The sequence below is a fragment of the Protopterus annectens genome, chromosome 2.part0 (assembly GCF_019279795.1).
Source record: "Protopterus annectens isolate FY-2018-M chromosome 2.part0, PAN1.0, whole genome shotgun sequence".
NCBI classification, from domain to species: Eukaryota; Metazoa; Chordata; order Ceratodontiformes; family Protopteridae; genus Protopterus; species Protopterus annectens.
The window spans coordinates 1,476,816,030-1,476,833,984 of NC_056728.1; positions in this window are offsets into that span (position 1 = coordinate 1,476,816,030).

Sequence of the window (17,955 nt, forward strand, 5' to 3'; positions counted from 1 at the left end):
GTAAGAAGGCTTGTCTCATTCTGGTCTTTTCCTGCTCTCTTTCTTACTCATTTCTCTTTTCCCTACCTTCTGAAATAATGTCACTTCATTTGCCATGTTTTTTTTATCTCGTTCTATTGCTTGTAACTGAATGACACAGGCATTGATCTCTGCAGTTAATTTTTTCCACAGAGGAGCCACACAGCCGTATCATACCAGGAGCACCAGGCCAGTATTTGTTCCTCACCGATCATCTTTTCATGCTTTCGTCTCCTGCTTTATTTCTGTTTTATCAATTAAATTACATCCTTATGTATTCATTCATACTGATTAATTTTTAATTGCTCTTGTTAATGCCTGTCAAACATCTGCTTCTGTTCTTTCCTGCACTAAAACCATATAACTTGCTGATTTAGTTTTTACATTTGTCATCTATAATTCATGCTGCCCTGTTTATAGCTTACATGAAACTTTTTTTTCTCTGTCTAATATTTGCAAGGAATCGAAACAAGCCTAAAAATGTTGTGTACTTTAACATTTTAATTAGAAAAATAGTTTTTATTGTGGAACCATAATACAGAAACATAAACATTAATATCAGCATTTAACTGCAAATCCATAGCAAACAGGTAAGATTTATAGGTTTGGGTAGTACTAGTCTAACTACACTTGTAGGTCATTGTAAGTTTAACCAACTACCTCATGTGAGAATTAAACACTGCACCTTGTGTCTATTAAATTAGCATCTTAACTAGTGTGCCAACTTCCCACTATGTTACGCAAACCATGTGGCATTTATGCATGTGTGTTATTTATGCATTTATGTGGCAATTTTGTATGCATGTCACTTATGCATTTATGTATCCATGTGTGCATGGGGGTGATCTATTTGTGTGGAATACAGCGTATCTCTTTTTATCAGAGAAAGTCCAAAGTACTATTTGTAGTACGCCTGAGGATTTCTTTATGATCTGTGAGAGGCTGACTGTGGCAGAGGTTGTGAAACTATATCACAGCTCATTGTAAAAAAGAAGAGAATGGAGCAAAAACTGCTCTTCAGTCTTTCCCTGGTCTTAGTCACATTTCTAACTAAAATAAAGTTCTGGCAAGTTTTGATATGAGCCTCAAAAAAGAATCGGTCTAACAACAGATTATGGTATTAGTATTGTGTATTTTTATTTGTATTTATTGATTTATTTATTTATTTGTTTATTTATTTTTTTTTATTTGTCTTTTTTATTATTTTTATTTTGCTTGTTTGCTTGTTTGATTTCTCACTAGCAGACCAAATCCTGATGATGTTATTCTTTTGAAAAGTAAACTGCACAGCAACATACATAGCAACATTAAAAAAATAAACACTTGACAAAAATTGTATAACAAATAGGACTTTTAAAGATGTGTAGCACTGCTAAAACTGAACCATAAAATAATTATCAAAAAATAAATAAAAAAATGCTTCCATTGCTTGCTATCTTGTGATTAAATGTGAATTTCTATTTTTTCTTACTTGTATGATGTATGAAGCTTTATGAGGTTAATAAAAGGCTTTGTCTTATTTGGGTGTTTGAACATTAATCTTAAGTAGATGTATGCACATCAGAACCATCATTCTAGTTATTAAGACAAAATAGATTGATGCTGTTTTAAGACATCCTTGCTTTGATCCTGATGATTAAGGAGTCAAGGCGCTGTAATTAATTAAGCGTTAAAAGGGCATAAAGCAAATGGGAAGAAACATAAATGTAGTACAACATTTTTAAAACGTGTTAAGTGAGAGAAAAATTATGAAGTAAGATAGCAGCTACAGGCTCGGAGAATTCTCCCATCTCACATCATTGCCAGGCATCTGTCCTGTGAATTACAGCACTGCGGAAATAACTAATTAAAACAATAAATAAAGTGAAACATTGGTGTTTGTCTCAGATTTTGACACACACAAGAACATTTGCACTTACCTGTTCTGTTTCTAATTTGTTATGTGATTCTGGTATTATAAATGTCATGGCACCATTTTAAAATTCCTTGAATTGGTCTAAAAGTATCTGCTGTGTGGGTTACATAAGAGCTTTCTAGCATCCGAAGTGCATCAGTGTTCCAGAAACTGATTCAGCAAAATGACATCCTATTATATTCACTCTTAAATGCACAACATGTAAAATACAAGAAAAAGTGTATATGAAAGTTAAATAGATATAGGAAATGAAGTCCTTGTTATCTGATGTGATTACACTAGAATTTCATGCAATCCTTGCAAGTCCTAATAATATTACAAAATGAAGAGCATGGAACCGGGACATCCTGAGACTAAGAATGTTGGACGTATGGTTCACATTGTCTATATGTCTTATACTGCCAAGAACAAAGTTAACTTGTAATGTATTGGCTAAAAGTGGAATGTTTTATCATTTCACCCACATGTACAGAATATTAGAAATAACAGACTGGGAAAATAAAGGATTCTGACAGATTAACAGCACCAAATTGCAGAACTGACGAAAAAGTTACCAGTAATGAGTCAGATACAAAAGACAGAATATTGTAAAAAATAATGTTGGAAAAGTGAAAAAGGAATGCGTGTCTACAACTGAGAAGATGGATGGGAAATCAAAAGGAATGAGAGAGCAGTTTCACGAAAGTCTGCAAAAAAAAAAAAAAAGCACAAACACACCCCTACTTTTATATTCTCACTCAAAGATCATACTACAGTGGAGAAAAGGGAATATTCCCTTATTCCCACTGTATCGTGATCTCAGCAAAAGCCTTTCTGACATTTATTTTTTTAGCTCACATTAGCGAGGGTGCATTTTCCCTGAAAACGCACTTTCGCAAAAGTGTGCTCTCCCATTTTGGTTTCGGCAAAATGAATTCGCTCAACAGTCCTACACCCATATATATATATATATATATATATATGTATATTGGTTGAATGCTAAGAACTCTGAGCCTAAATGTCGGATTCGAAACTTCGCATAGTAAACAAATGAGAACATGATAACATCATTTGATGTTTTCCACATAGAAGAAAGTGATGTCAGTCACCTTCTGCTATGCATATTAATGTACCGTTGAACTAAACATTCAACGGTACGCTAAATCCAGTATTTTGCAGGGGGGGGCTTCACCCCCCCTGCACCCCCTGCATATTAAATATACCAACTCCAAGACTGCACGACAGTGAGGAAATGGGCTAATTCCCTGTTCCTCACTGCAGCGCGACCTCAGTTCACAGTGTCGGTACATCGATTCTCCTGTGGTTGAGTGCACCACGCAATTCAATCATATGAGAACCAGGATTCGATTAACAGAAGCTTTCAGACCATGATTTCAAACATGCAGTGTTCGACAGCATGATGTTTGCACTCACCATAATAAACCATATTTATAGATATATAGGGTCTATATTATAAGTTCGAAGTTTAAAAACTTCGAATCTCATATGGTCGACATCATATGAGCAAAGTTTTCAAACATTGAACATTTCAATGGAGATCGCTGTAGGGAATATTTCCCTTCACATCAATGTAGTACGATCTCGGAGTTGGTGTATTTAAGTAGCGTGGGCTGTGGGGGGTTAAAGGGGGCTTGCCCCCCTGCATAGAGCGTTCAGGTAGGTTTTTTTGTTTTTAGTTTGTTTATATTTTATGTTCTATGTTTGAAAACTTCACTCATATGGAGTCGATCATATGAGATTCACAGTTTTCAAACTTCGAACATATAATATAGACCCGATATATAAATATATATACATACAGATATATAGATGTACGGATAGGAGTACATATGTAAATATATATATATATATATATATATATATATATATATATATTTAAATAATTTATATATATATATATATATATATATATATATAGAGAGAGAGAGAGAGAGATGCAAACAAACATACATGCATACTTATACACGGCTATCTATATAAATTTTCCATTGTTATCTTTTTCTGATTTTCTACATGGGGGTTGGGCTTTTGCATCAACTGTCACTACTGCCCTTGATTCAATGCCACTCTTTTAGCTTCTTCAACATTTATGTCTGATTATCGCAGGTCTTCTCTCACTCCATCCATCTCTTTGCTGGAGGCCCTTGTTTCCCTCTTGCTGTCTACATGTCTGTCCCAAATCTTCTTAACACAATTGTCTACGTGCCCAAATCAATGGAATCTGTTCTTATTGATCTTCTCTGCATGCTGGAGAAACATGCGCTTCTGTTCTGATGTCCTCATTTTTTCATCTGCCCAACAACTTGTGTGTTACCATGCATCTCAGACACTTCATATCCATCATCTCTGGCTTCCTCAGCTGCTCTGCCCTCACAACACATTATTGTACCATACAGTAGTACTGGTCAGGTTATGATACTGGTCTCTCTGTGAGGACCTTCTGGATTTATTTCTTCCATAACTCACCAAGCATCTTGATCATAACTGCTGTGACTCCATCTGAGCTGGCTGTTTTCCCTGACATCACCTTCCTTAGTAATGTTCTTACTTATTCAAGGCTGGGCTGTTCTTCTTTCATCCTAGACTGTTTCAGGGGCAGTATAGCTTTAACTAGGTTTTGTGCATTTCGTAACTGCTGAAAGTGCTCCCTCTATCTTCCTTTGATGTTCTTTGGACTGGTGAGGAGGTTGTTGCTGGCATCTCTTATGAATGGTGTCTGATGATTATATTCATTTTCTTTCTGTCTTGCCTTGCAACCTGATAGTTTCTTTTTGCCATCTGCTGAGTCACTTTCCAGAAGGTGGTAGAGTGCCTCTGATGTCTTGTCCTTTGCACATGCAACTGCTCTTTAAGCCTCTTGGTTAACCAGTCCATGTTCCTATTTAGCCTGGTCTTTCTTTTCTATTTCCCACTTTTTCCAGCACTTCTTTATTTTTGAAGACCTTCTGCATGTCTACATTCTAACACAAGCTATCCTTACATACCTTACTTCCATCTCTGACTCAGGCCTATATCTGTTCTATAGGCCTCACGCATGCTATTTGAAGGCACTGCCATTTTTCTTCTTCTACTCCTCCTCCTAATTCTTCTTCTTCTTCCTGTGGTCCTAGTGCCCTCTATATTTCATTGACATTTTCTGCTTTTTCCAGTCAACTTTCTCATCTCAGTCCCAGTCTATTTTGTCCTCAGAGCCTTCTCTGTCTACTGCTTGCACCTCACTTTGGCCACCTGTGTCTTATGCTGCAGTATGACTGCTTCACTGAGGGCAATTTTTCAATAACTACTCTAACCCAATGCCCCTTCCTTTCTTGGGGAAGTCTATCGAAGTTGCATGTTGGCCATTCTTGTGTGCAATCTTACAGCTGTGTCTGCCTTGCCGAACCATGTGTTGGCCACCATCAAGCAATTTCCCAAGCAGAACTCAAGAATGGATTCTATTTCTTTATTCTGTGGCCCTACAGGCAGTCCACATACCCTATTTTAGGTTCATAAGTTCATAGGTAGGTACTAGTCTATTAGCCCTAGGGCCTATATAAGCCTAGCCAAAAAGGTACCTTGGCTTTTGTCTGTCCATATATGTGAATTCATGCCCCCATTATCACCACAAACTCATGCTATCTTACTTTATCTACTGCTGTCTGAATGCAATAGTTTCCTCATTATCAACCACTTTGTGGGGCATACATTGAGATTACGACTATTGCCTTATCTTTACACTGGAGTCTGATTGCAATGAGCCTTTCACACATTCTAACAACGTCCCTCACTGACTTCTGTAGGCTCTTCATTGCCACAATTCTTACACCATTTCTAGTCTGTACATCTCCTTTAGAAATCCAAATGTATCTCAAATGAAGTGGCTTTGTTGCACCATCCTTTCTTCTTGTCTTGCTGATATAGAGCATGTCCAGCCTAATCTTTATCATTACCGTATCCACTTCCAAGATCAGTATACAGAGGCACAGACACACACACGCACACAAGCACATACATGTGTGATTCAGTCAAATGATTATTTCATCAAATGGTTGTTGTTGTCTTTCGGCTTTTCCCAGTTAGGGGTCACCACAGTGGAACTCCGGTCTGCTAATGATTGGCAGTAGATTTTCAAGCACGCCGAGGTGCCAGCTCGACGTTCAACCTTCAGCGAAGGCACTCCCATTTACGCATGTCTTTCGAACACCCACCTACCATGGGGAGGACATGCAGACTCCACACAGAAGGCACTCCTCGCACTCCAGGCAAGAATCGAACAGGAGAACCTCTTGCTGTGAGGCAACAACGCTACCGCTGCACCACAGCAGCTGATTTTATAGATCTATTTACATACAATATATAATTGTGTATAGTATGTGAGTGTGTGTGTGTGTGTGTGTGTGTGTGTGTGTGTGTGTGTGTGTGTGTGTGTGTGTGTGTGTGTGCATTTGTACCTCTCTTTCTGTCTCTCTCTATCTCTCTCTCTCTCTCTCTATATATATATATATATATATATATATATATATATATATATATATATATATATATACGTGTCTATATGTATATAAATATGGATATACTTTGTAATGTAGAAAGACCACAATTACAAACCTGAAAATACCAAGACAAAAATCAGTATAACACAATATCCTGAAACTAGAAAACACTGTCTTTCAAAACAGCAAAAAACAAAACAGAAATACAACCTTCCTTCCTTCACCATTAAAAACCACTCCAACAAACAAAGCAACCACAGCCAACTCCTGTATGTTTAAGCAGGAGGGCAAGCCACCCTGGACCCCCCACAACCCCGCTATTTAAATATATCTATGCTGAAGTCACACTACCGTGAAGATATCTGCAAATCTACCATTACATGCCCTACACTTCCATTGCCCACTTTCAAAACAATACCCACTAAAACATGCACAACGTAGCTCTCTAAAAATCACAAATTGCAAAAATAACAAACATATACTGTCACCTACCTTACTCTCATTCACTAACCACACTTACCAGCAACTTAAAACATAAACAATTTCTGTTTCAAAGCCTCACAATCTCTATACCTACCTTAAGCTTCCTTACATCACCACATAGTTGTCGTCATATATATATATATATATATATATATATATATATATATATATATATATATATATCTCGCACATTGCTGCAACTTAAGGGAACAGCATCCAGTTAACAGCAACACCGACAGAAAAGTACTTATGTTTCAGCATTCTCACATTCTGTATTCTAAAATTTCAATAAATAACATTTATATTAGAAAGTAGATCAATATATACATACATACATATATATATATATATATATATATATATATATATATATATAAACACACAAACACACACACACACACACACACACACACACACACACACACATGCTCACACACACACACACACACACACACACACACACACACACACACACACACACACACACACACACACACACACACATAGTTGCTCATCACTTAACTGAACGCTCTCACTTTCTCTGCATGTGTGCTTGCCAAGTAGAATTATTCTTTTTTTAGTCCTTCATTTACTGCTGATTTGTCCACAATTGGAATGAGTGCCGTCTACTCCAATCCACTAGCCTGAATTTTCTGTCTGCCTTGTCGGCAGTATACTGTATATTTAGAATCCTAACTCTGACTCGCTAAAGAGAATAGAACAGGACTGAATCTCCCTTTTATAAACCCGCAGTTTGAACGAGTGCAGGTCTATTCCAATCCACTAGCCTGAATTTGTTGTCTGCCTTGTCAGCAGTCTATTGTATATCTGGAATCCTAACTCTGACTCGCTAAAGAGAATAGAATGGGACTGAATCTCCCTTTTACAAACGTATGTGCAGCAGTTGTCTTTGTCTAATTTAGCTTGTACTGTCTTACTAAACTAATGGACATCACATTCTGTCTTTGTACTTAGAGTGAGTCCTGGTCTCTTTAAAGGCTTGCACACTCACTAAGGGTTTACGAGAGTGTTCGTCACACACCCCATTTCCCTTCCTTCTTTTCTACTAATTTTTCTTCCCTAGCTCTAGTTTAATTTTTTCTCTCTTTCCACTAGGTGGTACTGTAATTCAAGGAGAACAACTCACCAGTTACTCTTCATCAGTTGTGTTCCCGAGATTTTTCCATTTAACTGCCCCATTTACATTTTTGGTCTAAAATCTCACTACCTATTAGTGCCTGCTCTGGCAACTAATTTTTGGGCCTGGTTGCCTGAACTCCCTGGTTTTTCTCCCCCTATTCTACATTCAGTAAACCCCAAGCTTGAGCTGGACATACCTTTTTGCATGAAACTTTATTGATTGGTTTCTTGATCATCCGCTTAACTTGTATAGCTGGGCCAGCCTGCTCGGTTCACCCTCGCTGTGCTCAGGCTCACTCCACTGCCCTACCTTACCCCCATTCCCTCCCACCCCTGACATAATTTCCTTTATTTTCTCCCTCTGCTAATCACTCCTCCACTAACCGCTCCCTCCAAATCCAGAGCTCCTATCTCATTCTTCCCCATCTATACCCTCCTCCTCTCCCTAATTACTACCTGTAACACTAACTACATAGCCTCACCTTCACCTTCTAGCAAACTACCTATTTCCACTTTAACCCTTTCCACCTTACCTTTTTATTTTTTTCTTTACCACTCTTGCTACTAATTTATTTTTGTATCTACTAGACTACTACACCACAACATGATTTATTTTACCTTCCCTCTAACATTTCTAACTACTATTACCCTAACCATCTCAGACATGCTGTCCTCTTATAGCTTCCCCCTGAAACCCAACTATCTGTCACCTACCTATAACTATCCCCAGTTTTCCCACAACTGCCACACTCCTTCATAACTATTTCTCCTTTCTCTCCCTCATATACCTTCCCTCACCAATGACTATTTCTTTAAAGCCTGACATCCCTAAAGTAAAAACTAAATATCATCTACTCAGTTCTCATACTTCACTTCATATTCCCAATCTCCTTACCCTTCTCCTACCAGGTGAGATCCATTCCAACCCAGGACCTGATTCCCCCTCCCCTAGTGAAACTATCACCTCACAGTTTACCTCTCCCCATTCTAATACCCCACTAAATACATCTCCATTTATTCCATTAACTTGAGAAGCATAATGAGCAAAACCACTGAATTCCATTCCTGAATATCCAAACACTCCCCAGATATCATAACCCTTTGTGAAACATGGCTGAAAGTTGATATTCCTGACAAAGATATCCTCCCTTCTGGTTATAATATCTTAAGACTAGATAGAACCCCCCAAAAAGGAAGTGGCATTGCCATTATGTTCTCTAATCATCTTGCACTTACCCTTCTAAACATCTCCTCTCCTCTTACTTCTACTTCAGAACGTATTATAGCAAACTGTAAACTAAATACCCACTCTTCATTTAACATAGCTGCAATCTATATACCACCAGGCGACAACATCTCAGTACTAGAATGTATCCTTTCTTCACTGTCCAAAGACCTCCCCAATGAAACTATACCTTTAGGAGATGTTAACATTATCTGGTTAACCCTCTGCTCTGAATCTCCCTCCTCCTCCATTAATCTACATGGTTTCACCCAACTAATATCCGCACCTACTTATATTACCAAATTTTCTAATCATTTCTCCATCCTTGATCGGATTCTTGTATCTCACCCCCAAAAATATCACTTTCCAGAAACTCTTCCTGATGCTTTCATTGATCATTGCCTAGTCTCAGCCGTCCGTTTTACTCCTCATATCTGTAGACCACATATGATCGAAGCATGTTGCAGATTAACAGACTTTGACTCCAACAAATTAAACAGCCATCTCTCAGGGATCAACTGGTCATTCCTCAGACTGTTACCCCTTGATGAAGCTGTGTTGGAACTTAACAACATATTCCTTAACATACTTAATTCACTAGCTCCTATTCGGAATGTTAGAATAAAAGCAATTATATCCCACTGGCTAACAAATTCCATTTGCTTTCAAATGGCTCAGAGGGATAAAACCTGGACTCTGGACTAAAATTAAACTCCCTTCTCACCTCCAACTATATAGACATCTACGCAACCTTGCTAAGAAAGCCATCACCACTGATAAGAGAAACTACTACACAAACTCTCCTGAGTCACACCTAAATAACCCAAGGAAGTTCTGGCATACTTCAACAAAATCCTTCATCCAGGCAACCTCTCTCCACCCCATCCAAACCCTACAAATACACCTCTTCAAACTGCTGCTGACTTTAGCTCCTATTTTATAGACATCCTCAGCAAATTAACCAACTTTCCTAACTCTAACATCAACTCTACCCTGCCCACTAACCCTCTTAATCCCTCCATCCCTTCCTTGACCTTCTCCCTTAATACTGTGCCTATTAACTACATCAAATACCTCCTTCTTAAACTCAAGCCCTGATCCCCCTCTACAGATGGTCTCCCTCCACTCATTCTCCAGAGATCAGCTAACTCTCTTGCTTTAAATTCATCTATTCTCATTAACCAATCCATTACTGAAGCTAAAGTCCCTACTATTTTGAAAAAATTCTATACCCTACCCATACATAAAGGTGGCAACTGTATTGAACTCTCCAACGTTAGGCCCATTGCAGTTCTTTCACCTCTCTCTAAAATGTTGGAATAATGTGTACACAAACAAATCATACAACACCTCATACAAGAAAACTTAATTACCCCCACCCAACATGGCATTTGCCCATGTCATAGCACCTCTACATCCCTCATTTCCTTCATTAACACCCATGCACAAGCCAGAGATCCGAATAAATTAGTCTCTTGCCTTTTTCTCAACCTCTCTAAGGCTTTCAACACTGTCTCTCACCCCATCCTTTTAAATAAACTCTCTGAACTAATCCTATCTACTTCTACTATCTCCTGGTTCTCAAGCTACCTTAGTAATCACTTCCAATCTGTTAAACGGCTCTCTGCTAACTCCACTGAACTCCCTATAAATATGGGAATTCCCCAAGGTTCTATTCTGGGCCCACTACTTTTTAGTATTTTTACCAATCAACTATCTTCTTCCACACCTTTGTCATCACTGATACAATATGCTGATGACTCCACAGTTATCACCTTAGTCAATACTCTCTCTGAACTACATACTTCAACTCATAACTCCTTCTTGTCTATCAAAAACTGGCTTAAACAGAACCACCTAATTCTAAACCCAAAGTAGACTAAACCTTTGCTCTTCATCCCCAAAAATATGAATCATCTTAAACCCACATTTTCTGTCTCTTCCCTTAACAATACATCTATCACAGTAGAAATTCATGCCAAACTTCTTTGGGTTATTATTGACGATCAGCTGAAATTTGAATAACATCTTCTTAGTAACATTAAGAAAACCCACCAAAAACTTGGACTTCTCTATAGGAATAAAAAGTTCTTATCTAGTAAAGCCAAGTTAGCCCTTACCCCTGCCTACCTACTCCCAAATCTCTTCTATGGCTCTCAAATTCTTACCAACTTAGAAATCACACTTCTTTCTAAGCTTGAGTCCACTTACAATAAGGTGGCCAGATTTGCTGCTGAACTCCCATACCATTCCCATCACTGCTTAGCACTCAGGAAACTAATCTGGTTAGAGTACCCCCCCCCCCCCATAAACTTCCCCTCCCACAGCTTCAGATAAGTCATTCTATACTGCACCAGCCCTCTTTCTGTCCTAGTATTTCCTCTATCATATCCCCCTACTCCCTACTTAGAACACTTTAGAGCTCAGAACAACATCTTCTCACTATATACAACCCAAAAATTTAAATTGCCAAGAACTTTTTCAGCTATTTCCCATTTGAGAGTTGGAATAAACTTCCTTTGGAAATTCAAACTACTAAGTCTAAACACCAGTTCAGAAATGCTGTAAAAAAGTGTTTACGTAATATATGGCCATGTCAGTGCAATCAAACCCCCGCCCGGCTATGTCAGTGCAATCACTCCCCTGACTGACCATGCTCTTCTCTGCCTCCTTTCCTCTCACTCTTCTTCTATACACATATCTTCTCATTCCCCTTCTTCTCTACTAGTGTCTTACTGTATTAACCCTTACTAGTTCTATCCTCTGCAGCTTTTTAGCTGATTCTGATCATGAATGTAATTTCTGCCGATGTATGTAAATTTTTAACTATGTATTCCACTTTGATATACTTATTATTCATTTGTATTCTCATGTCTATTGTAAACTCTTGTTTTTACCCTTAGTAACTACTGTTAATGTAGATATGTATTATAGGTTCATAGGTTCATACTAGGCTATCTGCCCGAGGGCATTTACAAGCCTAGCCCATAGTTTTGTGGCTTAAGCCACCCCTTTAGTATGGGGAACTATACCCATTATTTTGCTGTGCCTCTGTTGAGCAGTGACACTGAGGTAATCCCTGGGGTATATCTGCGATCTCCCATCCATTGGTCAAGATTTCGTACTTCATTAGTCACATAGATATATATGTAGAACTTTTCTCTTCGGGTCTCCGCTGAAAAATGTCTCTTGCTCAGTTGGACTAACCCAGTCAACAAATATCAAATAAATATATATATATATATATATATATATATATATATATATATATATATATATATATATATACTCACACACATGCATACATACATACGTGTGCATGCTTGTGTGTGTGTGTGTGTGTGTGTGTGTGTGTGTGTGTGTGTGTGTGTGTGTGTGTGTGTGTGTATGGGTGCATTGGTCTATATCATATGTTCGAAGTTTTATAACTTAACTTCGAATGTTAAAATATCAAATTTAAATGTTTGAAGTTATAAAACATTGAACATATGTAAAAAAAAAAAAAAAAACCCAAAACCAAAACTAACGACTCTGTGCAGGGGGGCAAGCCCCCTGCACCTCCCACACTCCCCGCTATTTAAATATACCAACTCTGAGACCGCACTGCAGTGCAGTAAGGGAAATCTTCCTTTTACCACACTATAGTACGGTCTTGGAGTTGGTATATTTAAAGAGGGGGGGTGGGGTGCAGGGGGGCTTGTTCTCCTGCCTACACTAGTCAGGTAAGTTCTGTTTTACTTTATTTTTTTTATGTTTGATGTTTGAAACTTCAAACATTTAAATTCAATTATTTAATGTTCAAAGTTTTCAAACTTCGAACATATAATATATATATATATATATATATATATATATATATATATATATATATATATATACACATAAATAATATGGATCCCCTCAAATTGTGCAGTGTAGTTGTATACATTCTTGTTGACTGATATTTTAATCAACCAAAAGGATGAGAATTTTTCTCTGCTTCTGGGCCTTTGTCCCTCATTATATTTTGGCTTTGGTCTGAATTATTATGCTAAGAAGCTGATAGATAGATAGATAGATAGATAGATAGATAGATAGATAGATAGATAGATAGATAGTAGAGATATAAATATAGATATAAGCATATATGTTTTTATCACCTGTCCCAGAAGGTGTACACAACAAAGTAACTATAACTGTTTGGTGATGATTGGGCTCAATTAAAACAGTCTGGCTTTACAGAACTTCTGTGCATTTGTGAAAAGCAATTTGGGATAATTTACTGTGATTAGTTTTCTAATCCAAAACAGTCTTCACTACCCTTTATGAATTAAGAAACACCAGATGCATCGGACAAAATACGATAACAAGAAACTAATTTCTGAAGTATAAAAATAATAATAATCTCAGTTATCATCTCCCATTTAAAGTTAATTATATTCCAGGCTGCAGGCTATCATAATCCCATTCTGTAAAGAAGGCCATTCCACAGAATGATCATTCTCATAAGCATACTATACATGAAGTAAAGAAAATCAATATGGAGTTTGTCTAAGTACAATTTTGCCAAAGGTAAATTTTCTAAGCTTAACTCTATAAATTTTTGATTGTGGCTGTTATTCTGGATCAATATTTATTTGTCTGCTCAGCATAGCCATTGCTGGGTATACTATATCATATGACAGAATCAAATATAGCCAAAGTGATCTGAAAGGAGATGAAGCCATTAAAAACATTGGTCCACAAATGTCTAATGCTTATACAAAACATACAATTCTAAGCGTCATACACTACTGCCACTAGTGAAACATCTGAGGGCTCATTTTTGAGGTCACTTCTTTTTGGAATTATTTTTTCCATGTGGTAAAAAAGACAGGCAAATGGGAATAGATTAAAGTTGATAAAACGAAACCTATAGAAAAAAAAAACTTGGAGTCCTTGTAGATAATGACCACATATTTGATACTATGTAGATGTTGTTGTCTGAAATGATATGGATTTGTACATCTGACCTTACAAGGGGTTGGGAATCATGTCAGAGAAGTAACAGTCCTTCTTTGTACTTCCATATCAGACCAGTTATAGGCTATTGGTCTATAACTGGTCTGATACAGATTCACAAAGGATGACCATTTAAAGACTAGTGTACTCTATTCTGCAACCATCTGTAATGGCATTTGGTACATTTGCAAGAAAGGTCACCTCACAAAGATAGGAGTTCGTTATTTGTTTTGCAACAAAACAATACAACAACAGTCTGCCTTCATTACTACTTGAAATTCTTGGCTTAAAATGCCCCTGGTGATCCAAAGGCCAGATGCTACTCAGCATCAATAAAATTAATTTCAGCACATCCAGTGCCTGGAGCCATTCCCAGATCTGGTGCCCCTTAACTTGGTAAGAGGTGCCGAAAAGAAAAGGGTCCATAATCTTTCCTGATGCCTCTGAAATGCAAGAGCCAGTTGGATCACTTTTTTTTTTTTGCAACTCACCCCACCCCTCTCTCAACAGCTAAGCATGTTAAAACAAAAAACAAAAAAAAATATGTGATCATAAGAGCTACTTCTTACATGCAGCAGCCAATCAAGTCCCGTTGTTGCACCTCACTCCTCTTTCAACAGCTAATATTCCAAAAAAAGGTCTACTTTTTTCTTAAACTGTAGTAAACTGCTGGCTACATTTGTACAGTTTAAGTTTAAGTAATAAATAGTGTGCAACACTCAAGTTATTAAAAAAATAAAGAATGGTTTAAACTGTAGCAAACTGCTTGATACAAATGTAGTAAGTAGATGCTATAGTTTATGACATGCATTGAGTGCTGCAATGCGAATATTTTCTTTAAAAAAAGGGGAAAAAATTCCCTCTTTCCTTTTAAACTGTAGCAACTGCTTGCCATATTTGTAGCAAGAAGATTCTGCAGTTTATAACAGGGAGGCATGAAGACCTACAGTGCTTGTGTTTATATTTAAAAAAATATTTTAAACTGTAGCAAGTTACTTGTTAGATTTGTAGCAAGCAGATGCTACAGTTTATAATAGGTTCATAAGTTCATAGGAGATCAATAGGCTAATGGTATGTTTCAGGGCGCTTACAAGCTTAGCCGATATAACCCAATTTTGGCAAGAGGATGGCATGGATTTGTGCCTATGCACTGAGTATCTTGCCCCTGTCCATTAGGGACATAGCCAGTACCCAAGGTGCGAATTTACAGTTCCTCATCCATTGATCCAAATTGCATTTGAAGAGGACCAAGAAAGGATCCTGCTTAATGTGAATAATAACCCTGTTCCAACGAAGGCAGGCACTGAGCACCACTGGACCTAGATTTTTCTTAAAAAGAAAAAAAACATTTTTTTCTTTTTAACTGTAGCAATCAGCTCCCTGTCTACTAGACCACATTACACTATAGATCAGCTATGGCCACAAATGCAATACTAGCATTTAAAAGCTTGTTTTCACTATGGCTTAAGAAAGCTTGGTTTTATCTGACCACACCCTCTAACACAGTGTGACTGGAACACCTGCCCCCTTTGCCTCACCTTAGCTATGCTACTGTCAGCCATACTCTGAAACATGACACATTTACATCTCAATGACTTTCACACCAATTTAATAAACTTTCTCTCCTCAGATAAACTCAGCACATCAATTCATATTGTCAAGGAGTAATTGGATTATTTCCTGGGCAGGTGGAAGTTCCAGCATGGAATTTAATGCATTCGTCGCTTTCATGGCCAATAAGCCATGAGCTTATTCACCAAATATATGAATATATGAATAGCACTGGCATACAGTGAAAACAAATGAGTCTTAATCAGTTTTTAGCTGGCCTCTGTAGTAATGCTTTTGTACACACTACATTGTGTCTTATCTTTAACTATAACTATATAACAATGCTGCAGTATGTGAAGTGCTACAATTACTCTGCAAAACTGGGAAAAAAGATAAACTTGTTAAGGGCCACCATAGACTGAGACCCACTCTTAAGAGCACATAAGGGGTGCTTATCAAAAGCTTATTATGGATGCAAATTTGCCTGAGAAAGGGCAGTTGCAGATGATAAAACAACTTTTAAAAACTGTTACAGCTTTTTTTTTTTTTTTTTTGCTCCATTTACAAAAAAGACAGAGTATGAGAATGAAAAGTCTAATAACTTTTAAAGCTGCTAGCTCTACAATAGAGTACTTGTTTCTGCCTGCTCTCCAATCCTATCAAATGTCCCTGATTTTTCCAAACATTGCTGGCTTTACTAAATATTTGTATTTGCCTCTTAATTTTTTTGATTTTTTTTTTTGGTAAAATATTAATGATTAAAGTCAGCTAATGGTGCTAAACATTACAGTACCATACTTTCTCTTGTTAAGAAACTGGACATTGATTTGAAAACTTTTGATCTATCAACATTTTAAGTGAATTCAAGCAATATTTTAAAAATAACCCTGATGTCGATCTCCCCCACCCAGTATTTTTGGATTTATCCTGAATTCTTAATTAAAGAAGATGAGATGGATTTTGACAGCACCAAGTGCTTTACCATTGTTCAATGCCAGTAAAACACTTTGTAGTATGTATGTGCTCTTGAAATGGATGCCAAAATTCACCTCTTGAACTTCAGTCTCATAATAAGCTGGTTATGTTTGGACACCTGATCACAGTCCTCTAATTTACATAAGTCTATGTCATTACCTAAATACACAATATCTAAACACACATGAGTCTATGCCACTATCTAAATACACAATATCTGAACACACTTGAGTTTATGTCATTATCTAAATACACAATAACAAGGATTCACGAAGCCTCCGTGTAAGAGATACAAGGCTTACACGGAGGCTGCAGTTAAACTGTGTGATGTCAGCATGTCATGCATATGCATGAGGGCATGCTGAATCACACCTAAGGCTATCACGGTCCGTGGAAGACAGTAGGAGGCGTGTCCGTAGGCCAAGCCCTGCAAGCGGACACGCCCCCAGAAGAGTAAAAGTGCACAAAGTAAACACCCACGACAGAGTACATGGAAATGTGAATAAACACAACACAACACATGCCCCCACAGACTATGAACATAAAATTATATAAATGAACATGTTATATATTTTTTTAACTGTAAAGATGTTTGCCCATGAGTTGGCTTGTTTGCGCGGGCGTGCCCGAAGCTCAGTCACAGTTAGCAGTAAGTGGAAAAGCATATAAGAACTAACTATGCGAAGTAAGCCAAAAAGCAGTAGTGTAGCTGTAGAGACGTTGGCTAAAGAGCAGGCAGTCATGGTTCGAGCCCCCACAACATCAATTTTTATTTATAGTGAAATAAGCACAAAACAAGTCCCTGACATATATGTACACATATAAAATTATATTTTATGTAAAATGTAATGAAATAGGCCATTTATTTTGAAGAAATGTGAGATAACAAAATAATAAATAATGCCAGATGTGCCTATAGCTGAGCTACAGTTTAACAAGGTGAGTGCATCTGCCCGTGGGTGAGCAGTGGTTTAACAGATGTAAAATGAGCGCCCGAAGGTGAGCAGTGGTTTAACATGCTGAAACTGTGTGCCCCTAGCTGAGCTGAGCGTAATATGCATGCTGACAGCCAAATGAAGCGTAAACCAGTGTAACCCGTTTGCGCGGAGCTGCGTGCCGCGCCAACAAGCTAACCGACGGGCAACGTTGAGCAAGCTGTAACAAAACTGCCTTTACACAGACACACCCCTAGCCTA